General features: G+C 42.9%; 1 protein-coding gene across 1 annotated transcript in view; it reads right to left on the reverse strand.

Moving 5' to 3' along the window:
- Nucleotides 1-5,749, reverse strand: part of Cdh11 (cadherin 11) — a 154,691-nt gene extending 148,942 nt beyond the window's left edge. Inside the window, exon 1 of the mRNA XM_032887461.1 lies at nt 4,787-5,749. The gene's annotated coding sequence lies outside the window, so the exon portion shown is untranslated. The remainder of the gene's footprint in view (nt 1-4,786) is intronic.
- Between the last annotated feature and the right edge of the window lie 15,466 nt (nt 5,750-21,215).

Genomic DNA, 21,215 nt, shown 5'->3' on the forward strand with positions numbered 1-21,215 from the left:
AACTTTAACAATTACACCATCAAACAGTAACAAATAATAAGTTTCTACAGCCCAAAATGTGCAGCTTAATCATGAACTATCCTTTCCATATCACTGAAAAAGGAAATTAAAAAAAAAAAGCCTCAATGATTAAACTTCAGTGTTTGAGGGCTAAACATGAATTAAATTTGACTCCGTGCTAAAGTTAGGTTTTATACGGCAATATCAGGAATGATTTAAGTGTAATAGTAAAGCATTTACTGCTATATTATAACTGCATGCTCCAAAGTGTTCACCAAAAATTAAATTGCAGTTATTTTATTTGTTTGTTTGTTTTGCACATTGCAAGTAACGTGCAGATGTCTTTAAAATCTCTTGAAAGAATGTAATGTTATTACAGACACCTCAGGAATACTCCCCTCCCCCACCGCTAGTTCATCCCAACCTCCTCCCGGAATCAAAATGGGCTTCCTACCACAAACAAACAAAAGTATTATCATCCATCCATCCGTCCATCCCTCTGTCCGTCCGTCCATACATACATACATACGTAAGTACGCACATACATACATACATACATACATACATACATACATACACACACACATACATCTGGCACATAGCTGCCTCTATGAGAGCTAACCTTAGTTATCATTTGCTCAACCCCAATCCCCAGGCTTTGTCTCTGGTAAAGTCAAGTCACAAAATTTCCCAACTTTCTAGCAAAGTCAGAAGATGAAAGAAGAGACTGCAGGTAACAAGTCCTCCCACTTGGAAGATGCTCGTGCACACAATCTACGGGAGCAGAGCCTGAGCGGCAGAGACAGGAATCTGGCCTCTCTGCAGAGGGTGCAGACAAGACTAGAAACAAAACTGCTTTTCATGGTGCCCTCAAAAGCCGAGGGGCTCCAAGTCGAAAGTTGGAGAAGGTCACCATTGCCCTCTAGTGGCCAAAAGTGCAATCTTCCGCAAAGGAGTCCATTTCCATGGATGCACAAGGCCCTCAATGTCAGTGCAAAAGTAAAGTAGAAAGATGTTTAGTTACCCTCCTTCACTCTGTTCGTTAGTCCTTCCTACATAAAGAGGCGACTCTAGATGACCATCCCAGTAATCCTGATGGACCAGTGAACTCAGACGAGGAAATTAAAATGTTTCCAACTTTCACCTGTTTTTCTTTTCTTCTTCCAATAAACTCGTGGATTTTGTACCTTTTCCATTAAAAATTAACTTACAACTTTTTATAAGCTAGATATCATTATATATTTCTGGAGCATTAACTTTGATGTGTAATCATTGACCTCTTCAAATTCTAAATAAAATGTTAGCTCTTGATAGATTAGCCAACTTCTAATGAAGGAATGACTAATTTCATAAAGGGGAAATTCACTGCATGTATATTTTGCTGGATTAAAATCACTCACTAGTGAACATATAAAGTTGAATGTATATTTTTAATGAAATACTTAGAAATTCATAGCGATTCTGTGGAATTAACTGTGCAAGAAAAAAGCCCACACCTTCCCTCAACACCATGAAGTGTATTTTATAATTATTAGTCAATAAATAAGTATGCTATAATCAAAGTATTAGAGAGTCGATGCTGAAAATAAGCTCAAATAAATATAGCAGATTTTCGAGCTTCCAACACAAAAACATTGGGTCTGAAGACTAAAATCAAATGTATAGCCCTTGTTTAGGTGGTTTTGAAAAATATAGATTTACATATATAATAGATCAAAGTTTATGTAGATTGTCTGCTTCCTAGGTTATTGGCATTTATAGAAAAGGTTTTAAGACACACAGGGCGTGTGGGAGTGTAGTTTTTGTGATTGTAAATCAAGCCATGAAGTCAATGTCATGGTGATTCCCATATGAGGGTCTCCAAACCTGAATCCTGACAAAGCAGCCATGTAATTCTATTCAACGTGAAGGAAAAACCATGAATTATGAAGACATGTGCATTAAAGGGGCATGAAATTGATCCATATTCCCCCAAATGATGACATAGCTCTCCAACTCTGCACCCTCCTCCCACAAATAAACATTCTGAAGCCACCACAGTAAATGGGGAAATATGAGTTCTGTGCCATAAAAAAGAAAGAAAATAGAGCTGTAGCTTTTACTTTTTTCAAATTAACAAAAGATTGCATCTTAATTGAAAATAGAATTTAAGTTTCTAGTAATTTGCTGCGGTGCACTGATAAGCGTTCTGAACATAATGTAAATTCTGGAGTGTTATCAAGATGGTCCAATGTTTCCACAAGAACTATTTTAAGGCTGGCTTTCTTCCTTTCTTCCTTTCTTTCTTTCTTTTCTTTCTTTCTTTCTTTTTTCTTTCTTCTTTTTTGCTTTTTTCCTAATATGCATTAAGTCTATGTTAAACAAATATCCAAGTATAGCCTCACGAGATCACCCCATTCCCAATCTCCCTAATTATATGTTCACACACCCCCCCCCACACACACACACACACACACACACACACACACACACACACACCGGGAATGAAGATATTCTCTCTGTGTCTCTGTCTCTGTCTCTGTCTCTGTCTCTGTCTCTGTCTCTCTCTCTCTCTCTCTCTCTCTCTCTCTCTCTCTCTCTCTCTCTCTCCTGTCTCCATATAACAGCCTAACCAGGATATACAGACTTTGAACTAAAAATAATGTCAGTAACCATTGGTTGCTACTAAAGAAAAAAGTAGACTCCCAGGACTTCAATCTGTATGCTGGGATGCAATACCTTTGCTCAGAAAGCAAGATGCAAACCCCATTTCCACACAGCAAAGTTCCCTGGCCTCTGTGTGGTCTCTGCTGAGTGCAGCTCGCATTCCTTTGTACTAGGCCAGATAGATGTTTTGCACGGAGGGTTCGAATTCCAGGACCTAACTGGCCAACCCTAAAACTTCAAGAGTCAGAGATTGTTTAAGGAACTTAACATGCCTGTGGCTTCAGGGTCCCTCTAGTACTGGCCACAGCGATGTTCCTTTGTTTTGCAACTTTTATTCCTTTGTTCTACTAAAAGAGCAAGCTGCCTGCAGCCAGGGTTGAGCATCCCTTCTAGATTCTGGGACTCTGTCTCCTTGATCACCAGAGAAAACAATTCCAACATTATTGAAATGAAGGTCAGTCCCTTCTCTTTTTCTCGGCTACCCTTAAAGGCGCTCACACACAGCTCAGCCTCACCAATATGCTGATGCGCTGCGAAGAGGTCCTCGATCCTGAGAACACATTCGTAGACCGGTCCCCAGAAAATACAGACACCCCGCAAATCCCTGGACGTCTGCTACAAACCCTACAGATAAGGAAATTGATCTATCCTCTCGCCAGATTAATTATCATTGCTCTCTGTGATTAAACAGAAAACTTACTGCTTCCTAGTCTATAGATAAGAACGGTCGGGAGAAAATAGGAAAAGATTCAGGAGCCATCCTTAAAGATTCCTTGAGGAAGAAAATGAAGGGGAGACTTTTAAGAAATCTCTACCCTCCTGCAGTGCCAGGCTTTCATTAACAAACCCACTCCCAGCCCTCAGGGACGACCCTTCGTCATGCAGAAATGGCACCGTTAAATAATTAGAAGATGCAATTTCTTCATTGCAGTGCGATAGCCCGTGAGATTCCTGCTGCATTATTAACAAAAAGCAACAGGGCTTCTTCGAACATCTAGCGAACCTTTCACCCGCGGAAGGCAGGAGTGCGGAGCCCGGGCGAAATTCTGGCCTTGGCAAAAAAGAGAGTAGGAAACTGGACCAGCGGCCTCCTGGGTCCCACTTTCTCCAGGGACTCATAGCATCCCAGAGCGAAGAGACCCTGCCTTAAAAAGGCTGGGTTTCACAAGGGGAAAAGGATGCTCCCGCCGCCTCCCCCCTCCCGGCCGCTTCTTGCTCTTCCTACACCCGGGCAGGGAGGCCAAGCTCAGGGAGGGAGGCCGAGCGTGCGGAAGCCGTGGAGGCTTGGAGCGCTCTGAGAGGAGGCGCAGGCTTTCCGGTAAGGTTTGATTCTCAAAGTTAGCATTGACCCTGGAAAGCTTACTCCAGTCCAAACCAGAGCCTAGTCCGAGTCTGAGCCGCTCGTAGACCATCCCCTGCACCGCTGGAAGCTTAGGAAGGGTGACTGGAGCCCCCGAAGAGGCGGGAGCTGGAGGGCTAGCTCGCACCTCAACCCCGGCCTCAGAGCTGCAGTCCACAGACCCCGACCCACACTATCAAAGTGCGGCCAATCGCTGCTCCCTCCCGGCCTCCTGCTGTCTTTTGGGGCTTCTACCGTACTCTCTACACCGGCACCCAGTCCAGGGGAGCTCTCTGAGAAGGCGCCGGAGGACCCCCCTCTAGGAACCCCGCAGAGAGCGATCTTGTCTGGGGAACGGGCGCAGCGCGGGCGGATGGGCGGGCGGGCACCGCACAGGGGTCGACTTTCCCTAGAGACATCACGGGAGCAGTCTGCGTGTCCAGAGCTCAGCTCTGCAGTTCCTTGCCCCAACCCGAAGCAAACCCCCTGTGATGAAGCCATGGTGCAACAGCCCCCCCATCCCGGGGGTGGGGGGCAACACATCAAAGAACCCGGGAGCGCACATCTGGCGCCTCAAACCCCTGTTCTGTCTGCTCCCACAGCTGGCTGCCTTTTTTTCTCTTATTTAGCCCCCCATCTCAAAAAAAAGCTCTCCTGCTTTGCATTACTGATCTCCATCAGCTAGCAACCTCCCCCTACCGCAGACAGTCTCTCCAGAAGCAATTCTTTTCCCTTTCTGCCTACTCTGAGAAGCCCCATCTAGATGGGGTCTAGGGTCTAGAGCCAAGCCGAGCACCTCACCTGGGGCCCTTGCGGGTGGACGCGACCTCCTGGTCAGCTGTCCCTGGCACTGGGTGAGCGCAGCGGTGTCAGCCCGGGCCCCGGTCCCAGTCCCAGTCCCATTCACAAGTCGGCGGCGGCTGCGAGCGGCCCCCGCGGCATCTGCTCCTCGGTTCGCGACGCTCCCCTCAACTGGCGGCGGCCGCGGAATGAGCCGCGGAGCGCGCTAGTGGCAGGAATGAGAAACCGGGGGGAGGTGGCGGGCAGGCAGGCGGGTAGGGGGGGAGGAGGAGGGAGGCCGCCGCTGGGAGGGAAAGGGGGGCGGAGAGGAACCGAGGCTGCTAGACACGGAGAATTGGGCCTGGAGGAGGCGATGGATGCCTATCCTGTCGGCGCTCCACCCCCCCCCCCAGGGGCCCGAGGGATGCAAAACCCAGGAATAGGTGGCCTGGCCGCCCCTCCTGCCCTGGGTCGCAGCGCTCCGTCTCCTGTGGGGGCTCAGACAGACTCTAGAGCGACTGAAGTTGGGCTCCGGGGATACACAGCCAATCAGGAAGGGCGACGGAGGGAAGCTGGAGAGGGCTTGAGAGCCCCCATTTTCCTCTGTTCCTGAAATCCGCTCCAACTGGACAAGCTAGGGCCTCGACCGGCCGGAGGATGGATGGATGGAAGGCATTGTCTAAGTACAGGAGGCAATCGGAAATTAGGGAGCGCATTCTATTCTTTATCAGTTAGTCCTCTGAAAATATCTCCACATTGACCACCCCTGCCCAGCGCCCTCTCCCACGAGTCTTCAGCACCCCAGTATGTATCCTTTGAGAAATCCGCTTGCAGGGAGAGCGGTGAAGACACTAGAAGGGGGCATTTGGACTCGAAAAGAATAGAGTTTTTCTTCAATGTTTTTCTACCCTATATGCAAAGCCTTCTTTAGGGTCAGCCCCACCAGGACACGTTCCCTGGTTTCTGTTCTGGCCAATTACACGCAACAACCCCATCCTGCAGTTTCACTTGTTGCCTCCCAGAATGGACACTGAAAAGCCCCACAAGACCCCGACGTGAATGCCACTCGGCCAGAGGATGGGCCTATGTGAGGAAATATCCGCACCCTGACTCAGCCTCCTGTTTATATCTTTCCCACAAGGACCCACTACAGCAAAGGATACCCCAACCTGATTGCTGTCCTCTTTAAGCTTTAAGGTGTCTGAGCCGAAGGGCTGAATCAAAAAAAAAAAAAAAAAAAACCTGCCAGGGACTGGGGGGGCACTCTTGGTACCTAGAGGAGCATGGGGACCCGGCACTATAAGTGGGGACTAAGAATCCATGCTTCCGCGGGGACCCTGGGTTAAGACAAGTTTCCAACCTGGAAGGTGTTGGAGAGAGCAGAAACAGAAGTAGAGTTTCCAGTGGGTGAAAGATGAAAAGGAATTTCTAGGAGAGTCGCGGTGGCTTGGGAGTAGCGACCTCAGGAAAAGAACAATAAAATGACAAGGTAAAAAGGCTGGGCGATGCAGCAGGAGCAGGAAGATCTAAAGGGGAGTTTAACAGGAACGAGAAGTTAAAAAGAAAGAGACCACCAATGGAAGAGAGCGCCAGGACCCAAAGCGCACGGGAAGGGCACTAGAAAACCCAGGGAGAACTGATGGTGGTTGAACCCAGTACCAAAGCACTTAGCTACCAGTCCGAGGGACCCGGAACTCTCACATAATCTTTGATTCTCAGGCTCCTGGAAATGAGATCAGGAACCAAGACGCGGAAAAGACCGCAGTAATATCTGCCCTGTGTTTGCGTTTTCCGCAGCATCTCCAGGTCCCTGTGACACTGGGTGCCGCCCCTACCCCCCACCCACAGTCACCATACTGCTGGAAAGGAAGCGCCTGTCACTCCGTGTAGACGTGGCCTTTAAACTGCCCACTCTTCTGGGAAAGGGGGGCGCGAAGCTTTCAGCTACCCACTTCACTCATCTCCCCACTTAACTCTTCCCTCATTTCGGATCGTGCCCAAAGTTCCAGGCCTCCCACCGCCACCGCCACAACACGCGAACATGCAGAGTAGCTGCTGCTGAGCGCCGGCCAACCACTACTTGTCTGGAGACTGCTGCGAGCTGAGCCTTTTCTACTCGCTCCTCTTGGTGCAGGGACCTAATCCCCTTCTACGACCATTAAGCTAGGTTTTGCTTTCTTCTTGATTTCTTTGGCTCTGTCGTTTCATCTGAAGTTGGATCTAAGCCCTAAAACTTTGGGCATGTTCCAAACCGCCACCGGAAGTCCCCACTGTAAAAGAACAAAGGGGCTGCTACCTAATCATTCCCACATACAAGTGAAGTTACTGGAGGGAGAAGCAGAAAGTGTCTTACTATCCCTGGTATTTACTACAGTTCCTGGATTTTCCAATCCTTACCGTACTGCAGGAAGGCAACAATCAAAACCTACAGCTAACATTCATCTAACTTCTTGCTAGAGAAGGGCTCGGAGCCGGCCACGAGTAGGCTCAGGATACTCTTCTGAACTCCAGTTGGAGGTGTATCCCAGTGTGAGCCCGTTTACTTGTGATGGGACTTTGAGCTGGTAATTGCCCTCTGCTTTCTGTTCAGAGTTCAGAACTTGTTCTTTAGACTATCCACTCCATCAAATTCGATGATGCTATAGTTTGCTATTCGCTTGGTAGGGTTTTAAGTGGCACTGCGCACTTGAATAAACAGTTGTTGCACAATTCTACACCAAGGGTTCTACTCGAAATCAGAGAAAATACACCATACCAAGACTGGCTTGTGAAATGGTCACACCTGCTTCAGCTCCAGTGGAGTGCGTGTGGGAAACAATGGCCCTGGGTAGATGAGGCGGATACAGATACATAAAAAGGTGATGTATCCATCCACTGGAATATTATCTAGCAGGAGAAAGGATAGGAATAATGACACTTGTCACGTCATGAAGAAACTTTAAAAGTATGCTAAAAGCCACATGCAATACCACACATTGTTACATAATTCCTCTAATAGGGAATGTCTAGAAAAGGCAAGCTTACAGATATGGGCAACAGAGTAGTGGTTGTCCGAGGTTGAGGTTATAACCAGGAACTGGCTATTATGGAGTGGGACGAAAGCAGTTTCTGCTCAGAAAGCAAGGTTGGCTGTACAGATTTGCTAAGACACCTCAGATGATAATTAACAGGGAAAGGGCATTTCTTTTAGGATGATTCTCAGGACATTCTGTGACCTGCAACTAAACCCCATCAGGCAAGGCACTTGAAGAGAGAAAATGAGTAGAAAACTTTTTTTTTTCAAGATCTGGTTCTTACCACCTTCATTAGAGCATCTTATACATGATGCATTGAGTTAAGCCCCATCCCTACCCCTTAGTGCTCATAAGTGATTAATTCCAAGGAACTCAGGCATTCTATCTGCTTAACTTGTTGGGCACACCCACACAGCTTGCAGTGTGCATTTCAGAAAGGATTTTTCTTCTTTTATGACGATGTTAGGATCTGTCTTCCAAATCCATATTAAGCACTTGGGTGGAGTAATGTGTGATTTCAGCTCAGATTGTAAAAGGAAAAAGAATAGAAAGGGGAAAAAAAAGAGAGAGATAACTCACCAAGTTCCCCCAAGCAGCTCCCAAGTTCTGGTGCTTATCTTCTCTGTGCCTTTGATTTGCTTTTCAAGGGGGTAAATGAGGGTTCAAGGTTTTCTATGCCTTCCAATCCAAAGCCAGAGAAAGCCCAACTGAGGCCCCTCTAGTCTCTCTCTCTATCTGTGGCACAGAGCTGATAATTTCATGTCTTTCCTCATCAAAGGGGCCTGGTCCTTTTGATGTGCTTCTCCTCTATCTGAAGATACCCAGTGCCTAGGTTGCTATTCTTCATTCTAGTCAGAAGCCTCCAAAAACTGTAAGAGTCACGTGTCTTTTATCTGTCAGAATCCCAATTCTGCCCCTGTTGTGTCAAATTTCTAGAGAGAATTGAACGCTAACTCATTCCACGCCAAAATAAGGATACCACCATAGTCCAACTTGGTGAACTAGTTAGTCTTTCAGGTTTACTTACAGGAGCAGAAATAACCTCAAAACATCTCCATCATCAAAAGCCCAGACGAGCCCAGATCACCAAAGAACTATGAAGCATGCTGTACTATTAGATCCAAGTGTCTCTTCCAGGCAGCCTGGCTTCTACAAGACTGTCTCCCAACAGTATGTACAGCTGATTCCATAAACTTGGGAAGGGAGAAACTGAGTGAATCTTGTCAGTTTTAGGGGCTTCCTGAAGCTACTGAATTGTTTCTTTCCTAAATTTAATGAATTTCCATGGAGGATAAGATGCTTCATCCTTTAAGAACTCCTCCCAATGACAGAAAGTTCTTTTAGAGGAAACCCCTACACAGCAATCTCTCAATGGTTGCATGATTTTGAGCAGTCTGTTATTTAGTCCCAAATGATGTGGTTTCTAAGTCTATTAAATGGGACTATTGCCTGAACCTCAATTGCTGTGGAAATTTGGTGTCTACACTTTCAGAAACAACAGATGAAGTGCCTAGAACAAAGATTCAACAAATGAAAGCTATCAGTTATTATTATTAATGATTAAATTCGAGGTCAGTGCTTTAGTTGATCTGATTAAGGAGAATACATGTTGTAATTAAAGATTATAGCTGTGAGAATCAGCAATATGACTCTCAGCTTAGAATACTACGACTGTTGAAAGCTGTACTAACATTTCAGTTTGCAGTGACAACATCAGGGGCAAACAGGATCTCGGTGCATTCTATGTCTGACACAAATCCAGCAAGTCCCTTTGGACAAGCATTTCTGTGGGCCTCAGGCCCTATAACTGTGACTGAAGCCTTTCCAAGTTGAGCTCGTGCGTGCGTGCGTGCGTGCGTGCGTGCGTGCGTGTGTGTAATTCTTTTTTATTATTCACTTTACATCCCACTCACTGCCCCTCTCTCAGTCACCCCCTCCCACAATTCTTCCAGACACCCTCTCTCCCCTTCTCTAAGCCCGTGAGACTTCCCCACTGGATACACGGCTACCCTTACACATCAAGTCTCTGCATGGCTAGGGGCATCCTCTCCCACTGAGGTCAGACAAGACAGCCCAGCTAGAAGAACATATCCCACAGACAGGCAACAGCTTTTGGAATAGCTCCTGCTCCCCTCCCCACACATATGTAGCAGATGTGCAGCTTGTTCTTCAGAGGGGTCGATTCTTACAGAGCTGACATTTTGAAGTTAAAACTTTTCTTTCCTCTTCATTAAATGCAAAGCATCTCAGTGGCGCAATTCCCCTTTCTGCCACTAGGAGCAACTAGGTCGCCGTCTCACAGAAACTCAGTCTTCAGGCAGCTGCCCAGAGGAAACGCCTCCTTCATAAATCTATCGGTAATACTTTAATCTCTCCTTTCTCACCTCCCCTAAGGGAAATGATGATGCCTTTATGATTAATATCTACAACCATTCCTAGAAGCTAACTCAGAGTCTGATGCATACAAAAGAAAACACACCAGTGAATATTTTTGAATGAGCTAATATGAGTGAATTAAAACCAGGGTTTTAGCTAAATACTATTATGCTAATATTATATCACGAATGATCCCGGTAATCAGGGACTTAAAGTAAAATGTATTTCTCTCTTATTTGTGAGTTTGTTGGGTTGCTTGGTCTAAAGTTAGTTGGCCTATGAAAACTCAGTTTCTCTTTCTGAATTTCTCTTTATCCTTCCGACATTAGAGTGGTCCTATTCTCACAGTGAAGGAAACCAGACAAGAAATCTTGGAGTGAGAATATACAAGCCTCTGAAGTCGTGAGATCCAATGGTAGAGACTTTCTCTTTTAACTTCTACTCTGTTGGCCAGAGCATACCACAGGACCAGATGGGATAGTTAAAGCACTGGAAAAATAGAATGTGATTTTTTTTTTTTTGCAGTGGGAGAAACTTCACAGTTGAGTGAGGAATGAGGAATTGTTTCCGTGCAGGGAAGTATAACATGTTAGAGCAGCTGATGCATACTCTAAGAGGCAGAAGCAGGTTTCCATCATCCCCCCTCAGAGCCATCTTGGGTTTTCAGGTCTATGGGTTCTCACAGACACAAATTCTCCAAAAATATTAGAGACAAATGACCAGGGAGGAATTCAGCCTCACTTCAAACCACTGTAACTATGCCCTCACTTTTTAAATCAAGGTTCATGGTGTAAAGGGAGAAGGCAAGCTGATATAATAATGTAATAATAATAACCACTAGGTTTTATCCAGCCTGTTTTATATTCCAGAAGCATTTATATATAAAACTAACAATCCTCAAAACATTCTTTCAGAGCCTATATTGCCATCCCTATTTTACAGATGAGAGAGCTGTGAGATGAAATTTCATGCGCTGGCCAGGTGACTACAATGGGTAAATAGGAGAGCTGGGACTCCAGTCTGCATGTGTTGGACTCTTAAGGTGTTTGTCCCATTAGCCTCCCTTTCAGGGGTGAACGTGGTGATAATCTTCAGCTTGCTATGATAAAAAGTTGGAAGAAGAAGAAGAATGAGAAATGAACTTTATTCCGTATTTCTAAGTCAGAGGACATATATTCAATCCTGAGGGACATTGCCTCATAGGTAAGTAAAGTTAATTGAAGAGCCCATGATAAATAGGTAACACACACACACACACACACACACACACACACACACACACTAAAAAACATTAAGAAAGGAATAGAGAAAGTATATCAGTGAGAAGGAAGCAGTGCAGTAAGGAAGACCAAATACATATTGAGGTACATGTGAGAAAATGATCGCATTTCCATGAAATCTGTGGATTTGAAGGCACTGAATTTCCTGACCTCCACAAGGATGCTAACTGTAACAGTCTCACACAGGTCTCCCTTTTCTGTTAGGTACAAATGAGCAGCCTTTGTTCATCTTGCAGATCCCCCTGGCTCACTGATGACTTACTTGTCTCTCTGCTATCGTTTAAGGAAAATTAATCCAATTTAAAGACACTCTGGTCAGCTGCTTATAGTTCATCCACCTATTATTTCTTTTCTCTATTAGTATTTGCCCACTTAATGGGCTTCCCCCCTGACTCTCATCAGCATCAGCACCCACTCATCACTCTAAACACCACTGACCTTCGTTCCCTATCCATTTTGACAAATGCATCCCCATCTATGATGCATATATCTGGTAGAAATAGCACTGTGTGTTTTATTGACTTATTTGTGTTGGTTATCTCACCCTACTGAGATACAAGCTTCAGGAGGGCAAAATACATACCCTCCCTTGTTCGCTCCTATAACTTGAGCATCCAGCACACTGCTTGGCATATGGTAGGCCCTCAGTAAATATTTGTAGAATGAATTCATGAATACTAAATGCGTGAATAACGCTATCTGAAAAAAACGAGTCCCCAACCCTAAAGCAGATGGATCATCTCCTTGAATCTAAAAATGGTGTGAGTATCCTGTGTTTACAAAGTGAACTTAGTGATGCCAACTATTCACATTACAAAAGAGAGAGAAGAAAAAAAAAACGAAAACAAAAACAAAAACAAAAACCCGAGCCGTCAGTTTACTGAAGGTTTCATTTAGAAGCTAGTTAAAATAGCTACCTCCTATACTGCTTTAGAAAAGATAATCCAATTTACAAAATGATGGGATGCAGACAGGTTTCCTAGAGTGTATGAATTTCCTGAATTTAAGTATAGAGGTATGCATAATGACAATTCTGCAGCTGCTTTTTTGACTCCACTTTGTTTTCAGTATGGACTGGGAAAGTGGTTTATTGAGACACCTTGCAGAAGGCTATTTCCATGTTCATATGTGCATACATTTACATCCCGTTTAAAGCTCCGGAGTAGAAGCATTTAAATGTGTTTGCTTTCCAGGAGAATCATTGGAAATGTATTCAAGTTTGAGACTGGCTTGCTTTGCAAATAGACCACAATTTGGACAACAGCGCGTTCCATGGAGATCTGTGTTCCAATTTTCATGACCTTACATTCAGTACTGGGAAAGGCAGAAATCATTCGTAATCTTTCTTAATGTTCTAGACTTAGGGCAGTTGTATCCGCTCAGCACAGCAGGCTAACATTTCCATATTTGATCTAGTTGTTGTACATCTTTTCCTCTCCCAGCTGCCTTGGCTATCTCTGGCTCAGGACCTAGCAATAGTGGTGTTTCCTTGTAACATAAGGTGTGCCAAAAACTGGAGTAGTTTTACACCAAAGCTTGAGGGCTTTCTTCTTGGAAATAGTATTCTGGAACAGACTGTTTATTTTGAAGGATGGTCACCTTACATCTGAGCTATAAAACATGATTCACTCCTCATTGAATAGGTTTCCAGGATACTCATAAAATTAAAAAACCACCCAAAGAACTCTAAGACCCAAGGCATGCTCAACAAGCATTTTACCAGTAAATTACATCACAGCCTATAAAAATATTTTAGTACTTATTATTTATTATTTAATTAATAAATATTTTCATCCAACCTCTTTCTATTTTCTGACAGAGCATAGTGAACACTTTATAGGTAAAATTGGCAAAATTCAAAGCACTGGACAATTTTACTCAAAGTCAGCCACAGGTGGCCAGTCAGTGAATTATTAAATATAGTTCATTTGCTCAAGTCCTAGAGGTAGAGTAACTGTGAAACTAACTTCCATGGGGGGGGGATGATGAAGGAAACTTTATAGTGTACAGGAAATCTGGGATGCATGAAGAACGCAATGTTTCATATGCTAGGAATAGCTTGTTCAGGGACTTTTATGTAAAATGGGATTCTCGATAAGTACTTGATAACATAAACAGGGATAAATAAATCTTATGGTTAATGAGCTTTGGTATAGAATGCAGAAATAAAGAACCCAGAGCTCTGCATATGATGAAAAGAATCCCAAATTGAACCCAAATGTAATGACACCTATTGGACAGATACAGTTATCATTGTTGTTCTACTGACAGTCAACGAGGGACTGGTCACTTAAGCAGATGATGGCCTGCAATTCACAAAAGTGTCACAGCAGAGGAAATGACTTTGAATGTGTTTTGGATATCTAGTTAAGTCTTCATGTTGGACTGGTTGTAGCAGCCAGAGCAAAAATGTATCCTGGAAATCATTTTTCATGTGACTAATTAAAATAACTTTTAAAGATACACTTTGCTGGCTAGTAAAACTATGAATGTGTATAGACCAGTTGTGTGCACATGCAAATGGGGATTGGGCACAAGGCTCTCAAGTTTGGGGTGTATGAGAGTGTTTTAGACATGACAGTGCTCAGAGACCTCCCTCTGAGTAAAGAAGACAGAAAGACCCCTGACGTTTAGTTAATTAAAAGTACAGAATTGTCATATCTGAGGCAAGAGATTTAGCTTCTGCATTTTTTTCTTTTCTGAAATGTAAAGGTTCACCCCAAAGTATTCAATGTGCTTGCTTCCCTTTAAAAGTCTATGATTGCTGATTATGGCCAACTCAAGGATAATTTCTGAAAGCTATCTCCAAAGGATATGCATATTGATTTCATATCTGTTAGAGCTATTCTGGGACACAGAAAAAGAAGGCTGTGAGGTAGTGTTTATGATGGGAAACCACCAGAGACATTCAGGTAGTGCAGAGCTCTGTGCAAAAGTAACCTAACATCACCACAGTGGCCTTTTGTCGATACCTTGACACAGTATCCAAGGATCATCACCTGTTATCCTTCTTGCTTAATATGTCCCTGCAATGCTCAGTCCAATTCTGCTCTCTCTGTTCCTATCAGGAGTAGGGCAGACTCCCCTGACTTAGAACACCGGTTTGCAAATTTAACAGGCTCAGGATTGAGCTCAGTTTGTGTTCCTTGATTGCCAGACCTGGAAGCCTCTGACTTCTGCAGCTCTAAGACGATAATGTGGCCCATACTTACTTCTGAGAATTGTTACTTAGAAAGGAAAATCAGCTGTGACTTGCACATTCTAAATTCCCAGTGAGTGATTTTTGCCACTCTCCCCTTTCTAGTTTTATTTTTTCCCCTTCACTCCTTTCTGTCCTTACTCTAAGGCAGAATAGAAACATGAAGCGAGAGAGTTTAGAAAAAATATCCCCTTCTCCACAAAGAGACTCACTGATAATTCAGTCTTCAATATGTGTTTCATCCTTTATGCTGAAGGTCTCACCTATGTCTGTGCAAAGATATATAGAAGCCAGTAGATGTTAATATTCGTACTTTATTGGTTTATCTCAAACATGCAGGCATTTGGGAGGTATTGAAGAATATCTTCTTACCAAAAAAGAATTATTGCCAAAAAAAAAGCTACTGAAATTAAGAATTCTAGAAGAGAAATGAAAGGAGAGAAAAGAGGAGGTAGGAAACCTCATGTGTCATGTCAGCTCTTCAAAATGAATTTTAGTGTGGAATTCAGAGTACACAGAGTAAGAGCAGTGCCCAAATTGCAGTGCTAATTCTTTTCTATGCAGCATGGAATTGTCATGTATACTTCTGTGCTGGCATCTTCTGATGCACTAAGAAATGTTTATCAAAAGAAGCAATATTTACCATGTATGTATTTGTATTCTGAACCAGTGTGCTCTTTTAACTTTGCTTCCATCAACTGAGGAAGGGGGGACAACACCCAGGATGCCTAACTTCCTTAAGTCAGACGGCTCATGGAAGCAGAAGTTGGAAGATGTCCTGCAGAACAACAAACCACCCGATGACCTGGTGGAATGTGGCAGAAGTGTAAAATGAAGTGAGACTTGTTTTAAGCTAAAAGTTTGTATAGTTGCCAAAGGTCCTGGTAATAAAATAATGACTGGACCACTGTGCAAAAAGAAGTACGAATTCAAAACAAAAATGGAGCCAAAAATAGCAGCCAGTCCTCAGCCAACATTATTCCCATCCTTAGACCTAACACCCAGTAATTGCTTTCTCATGATAAACATCTTTGACTTTGCTCTGTTAACAAGGTGGCTTCAGGAATATTTACGTTTCACTGGGTCAATGTCTGTCTTAAATATCGTGTCATAAGTGAAAGCATCCTTGGCAGTAGGTGCAGCAGCATCCTAATCAGGTCCTCTAAGAGAGAAGAAGAACATTATCATACTCATTAGGCTGTGGAGGAACTACAGGTAAGAAGCTGTGTGGTTAGACTTCAGGCATTGAGGACTTGGGTATCCACACCGACACTGAACTGCCTTACCCCTGAATTCCTTGATTTCTCTTGAAAGCAAACTGAGCAACATCCAATTTGATGAGATGGTAAGGTCTTGTAGAGTGAAGACTTCTTATCTTATGGTGTCACAATTCTAAACCTAGATGCAAGGAAATCTACATTGTATATCTCTACAAAGATTCACTAGCTGTAGTATTGTTACCCCTTTACACACTGTTCTTCCAGCTTAGAACAAACTTCTCCATGATATTTGGATTAACTGCCATCTATTCTCTAAAATAGGGTTCATGTGTCTTAGCTTCCAGAAATATTGAATTGTTATCCAGTTCTGTTCCCTCTTTTAGACCACCAGTATAGATTTAACATCTTACTTTGTGTTTTTAATATCATGTACTAAGAGAAGAAGAGACATTCTTTTCAACGTTTTTTTTCTCCCCAAATTCTTACTTCTTTAAAGGTGAGGATATACTGACTTATCCATAGTATATATCACAGCCATAAAATAATGGACAGTCAGAATATATGGGATGCTAAACATTTTTTTTTTATTAACTTGAGTATTTCTTATATACATTTCGAGTGTTATTTCCTTTTCCGGTTTCCGGGCAAACATCCCCCTCCCCCTCCCCTTCCTTATGGGTGTTCCCCTCCCCACCCTCCCCCCATTGCCGCCCTCCCCCCAACAGTCTAGTTCACTGGGGGTTCAGTCTTAGCAGGACCCAGGGCTTCCCCTTCCACTGGTGCTCTTACTAGGATGTTCATTGCTACCTATGAGGTCAGAGTCCAGGGTCAGTCCATGTATAGTCTTTAGGTAGTGACTTAGTCCCTGGAAGCTCTGGTTGCTTTGCATTGTTGTACATATGGGGTCTCGAGCCCCTTCAAGCTCTTCCAGTTCTTTCTCTGATTCCTTCAACGGGGGTCCTATTCTCAGTTCAGTGGTTTGCTGCTGGCATTCGCCTCTGTATTTGCTGTATTCTGGCTGTGTCTCTCAGGAGCGAGCTACATCCGGCTCCTGTCGGTCTGCACTTCTTTGCTTCATCCATCTTGTCTAATTGGATGGCTGTGTATGTATGGGCCACATGTGGGGCAGGCTCTGAATGGGTGTTCCTTCAGTCTCTGTTTTAATCTTTGCCTCTCCCTTCCTGCCATGGGTATTCTTGTTCCCCTTTTAAAGAAGGAGTGAAGCATTCACATTTTGATCATCCGTCTTGAGTTTCATTTGTTCTAGGGATCTAGGGTAATTCAAGCATTTGGGCTAATAGCCACTTATCAATGAGTGCATACCATGTATGTCTTTCTGTGATTGGGTTAGCTCACTCAGGATGATATTTTCCAGTTCCAACCATTTGCCTACAAATTTCATAAACTCGTTGTTTTTGATAGCTGAGTAATATTCCATTGTGTAGATGAACCACATTTTCTGTATTCATTCCTCTGTTGAAGGGCATCTGGGTTCTTTCCAGCTTCTGGCTATTATAAATAAGGCTGCGATGAACATAGTGGAGCACGTGTCTTTTTTATATGTTGGGGCATCTTTTGGGTATATGCTCAAGAGAGGTATAGCTGGATCCTCAGGCAGTTCAATGTCCAATTTTCTGAGGAACCTCCAGACTGATTTCAGAATGGTTGTACCAGTCTGCAATCCCACCAACAATGGAGGAGTGTTCTCTTTCTCCACATCCCGCCAGCATTTGCTGTCACCTGAGTTTTTGATCTTAGCCATTCTCACTGGTGTGAGGTGAAATCTCAGGGTTGTTTTGATTTGCATTTCCTTTATGACTAAACATGTTGAACATTTCTTTAGGTGTTTCTCAGCCATTCGGCATTCTTCAGCTGTGAATTCTTTGTTTAGCTCTGAACCCCATTTTTTAATAGGGTTATTTGTTTCCCTCGGTCTAACTTCTTGAGTTCTTTGTATATTTTGGATATAAGGCCTCTATCTGTTGTAGGATTGGTAAAGATCTTTTTCCCAATCTGTTGGTTGCCGTTTTGTCCTAACCACAGTGTCCTTTGCCTTACAGAAGCTTTGCAGTTTTATGAGATCCCATTTGTCGATTCTTGATCTTAGAGCGTAAGCCATTGGTGACAAACGTACAATTTGCATATATACATTATAGTATTATATTTCTGGGTATTTTTTACTGACTCCTGCACCTGGTAACTAGGTTACCTTCACGACAAACTACTGAATGATTTAGTTCATTGAAAAAAATTACACAGTGCAGTTCTTTGAATCCATACTTTTTTAATTTGCCATGGTCTGTGTTATAGTTTTCAAATCCTGGCCTCATGTTGAAATTCAACATACAGTAGTTTCCAGGATATAAGTCACATGGAAAATGATTAGAGGAGGTTGAGTTCACAGAAGACAATGCACTGGGGACATTTGATTACTTTGTTCAAATACCTAAAGGACTATCATGAAGAGGAGTGATTCGATTCCTTTTTCTCAGCCCCAGGGGTTAGAAAACCAGGACTACTGGGTAGAAGCTTCAGGGAGGGAGAACTCTGCACATGCTACTGTGGGAGTTCTGGGAAGGTGTGCCTCTGCTGCAAGATCTTGTGCTCCTCAGAATACATGTAATTTTCAGAATTCAGATGCAGACTATATGTCCCCTTGACAGATTTGTCATACTTCAAACGGAACATGTGCTTTAATGTGGAGAAGGAACTAAAGGACTAACAACTAACTCTACATATAGAATTTAATTGGAACTTGTAGCAAGCATGCCTAGAGAATTTGGACTAAATAATGTTCGTACACAGCCATTGCAACTATAGTCACAATTAATAGTCATAGAATAGAAACTTTGCCTAGTAGTGACTATGTTGCAAGTATGCATTCCTTCAATTTGATAATTATTGTTTTGTAAAAGCAAAGTATTTTAACCTGTGCAAAAACTTGTATAGCTCATGCTACAACTCCCATTTTGCCACTGTAGGGAACTGAGGCTGGCGGAGGGAAAGCTACTTGCTTGCCCATAGTTATCCAGATAGAAGCACCACAATAAACATGTTTGACTACAAAATAAATTCTGCTTCTGTTTTAGAGTGAGAGAATTGGAATAATAAAGAGAATAAGGAAAGGGGGAGAGAGTAAGAAAAAGGATGGACAAGAAATAAGAGTCACAGGTTTGAATCTGATTCTGAAAAACGATAGCATGTAGCTCATAAAATCTCCCAGTTTCTTTCCTACCTTGATAATAGATAACAGATCAACTCATGAGAATGGCAACCTAATTTCTCAAATGAAACATCCAGAGGGACTTAAGCTGGGCAAGATGGAGAACCTGAGAAATGATTGGTTGTGTAAACACAGAAAGATAATTTGGAGATAGCATCAGTACACAAAATAAAAAATGAAATTAGCCAGCCTCGAAACTGAATAAGAAAAAAAAAGAGGAAAAGAAGAAAAGGTGGAAGGAGGGAAGGGAAAACGGGAAGGAGGAAGAAGAAAGAGAGGAAGAAGGGAAGTATTTGAACATAAAGATTTAAAAATCTCAATCCATTATTTGGTAAGCTGATTTAGACAATTTGCAAAAGTGTCTAGGTAGCATATTAAAATTGTCCACGTCTATCTTTGCCATATGAGATGGCCCCTTTCCATAGCACATTCTCGGCCCCTGCTCTACCCTAGACCTAGCTTGAAGCTTTTTCTTATTTCTTTGATCCCCATCCTTCTTGCTCAAGCTCCCGTGGAAGTTATCCTTGCTATATCAGCTAAAAACTGAATCGTGTGCTGCTGAATTCCCATCCTTATTTACCAGTGTTTCTTCCCTGCACGGGTGAAAAGAAATGCATTCGATGGGTTGCAGCTCCTGTATAAGTACCGCGCGCTAACCGATTGAGCCACTGGAACTCTGCGGGTTGCAGTTCCTAAGGAAATGCCCATAGGAGACCTTTAATGGCCGTTCCAGGGTAGCCCAGTTCTGCTTCTTGGAAAATATGGTGAATTTCAACACCAGTCCTTCAGCTTTGCAGATGCAATAATTCAATATTGTTTACGTCCTTGAAGTGGTGACTACTTTGCTCACTGACTATATTTTATAATGTTTGAGTTGTCTTGATGTTGAGGAAAAGTGATCTATAGAAAACACACTTACTATCTAATTAACTTAAAGGGGAGGAAGACATTCTCTCACCTGATCGTCTAAGAAAACCCACTGTTTTGTGAAGAAATAAGCAATATGCACAGTAGGTGTTGAATATTAAGGAAACGCTCAAGTAGAGAAAGATGGATTCCAAACTGCCTACTCAGGCAAATCATAGCAGCAAAGAACACTTTTTTGTTTTAATTGAGTACTGAGAGAATGGAAATAGGTAGGCAGAGTCAAGGTAAAACAAGTCATAGGAGCTGGAATGTTCTGCAGATCTTCAGAAAGACTCTATTAATATGCTGCCTGGAAAGGGATTAGAGAAGAAATGCTGTTTAACATGGAAGACTTCCATAAAGGCCCAGTGTCTTTTCCTGCTGATTCCATTAATTTAATTTTGTCAGCTCTGATAATGCTTCTTGGGCTTGAAAAGAAGAGATATCTACAGATTGGCTAAATTATGAACCAAAATTCACATAGGTGGAATTTTCTGCTAAAGCTCCAAATAAAAGAAAGAAGACATTTGAGTTACATATATGATGTATGTGATGATGATGATGATCATGATGATGATGACGTCAATGTTGGAACTGTTAAAGCAACTAAACAGAAGGAAGCTGTAGAAGCACAAGGTGTTCAACATATTTATTGTCTGTTTATATTAAAGTGAACATTGACTTTTTATAAGGAATTTACTGTGTGGATTTAATGACAGTGAGATACCCATGTGTGTGTGTGTGTGTGTGTGTGTGTGTGTGTGTGTGTGTGTGTGTTGTGTTGTATGTGTTTTTATGTATGTGTTTTATGTATGTGTTTGCATGTATGTATATATGTGATGTATGTATGTGTGTATGTGTATTCATGTGCTGTGAATTACATGAGTATACATCTTCTAATGAAGGGTCTAAGAAGCTTCACAAATGGAGGAAAAATCTCCTATGATGCAGAGACTTCAACCCCTCAGAGAAACAGGCTTTGGAGCATCTCCCCAAATGACTTAGTGCTGTCAGAAAACAGAATGGTCCTTATAAGCTATATCATAGAGTTGGGTCTCTCTGTGTCTTCCCCTCTCTTTTGAAAGCCACACCGTTCACCAAATATATAAAGACATGCAACTTCGCTTTAGCCAAATCTGGGTTTATTTTTCTGAAAAGCTGGCCCTCTCTTTCAGCTGACTTTGGAATATGTCACTAATTTTATGGTTTTTAATTTCACAGATTGTTGTTCT

Source organism: Rattus rattus, chromosome 17, assembly GCF_011064425.1.
Source record: "Rattus rattus isolate New Zealand chromosome 17, Rrattus_CSIRO_v1, whole genome shotgun sequence".
In the NCBI taxonomy this organism is placed as follows: domain Eukaryota; kingdom Metazoa; phylum Chordata; class Mammalia; order Rodentia; family Muridae; genus Rattus; species Rattus rattus.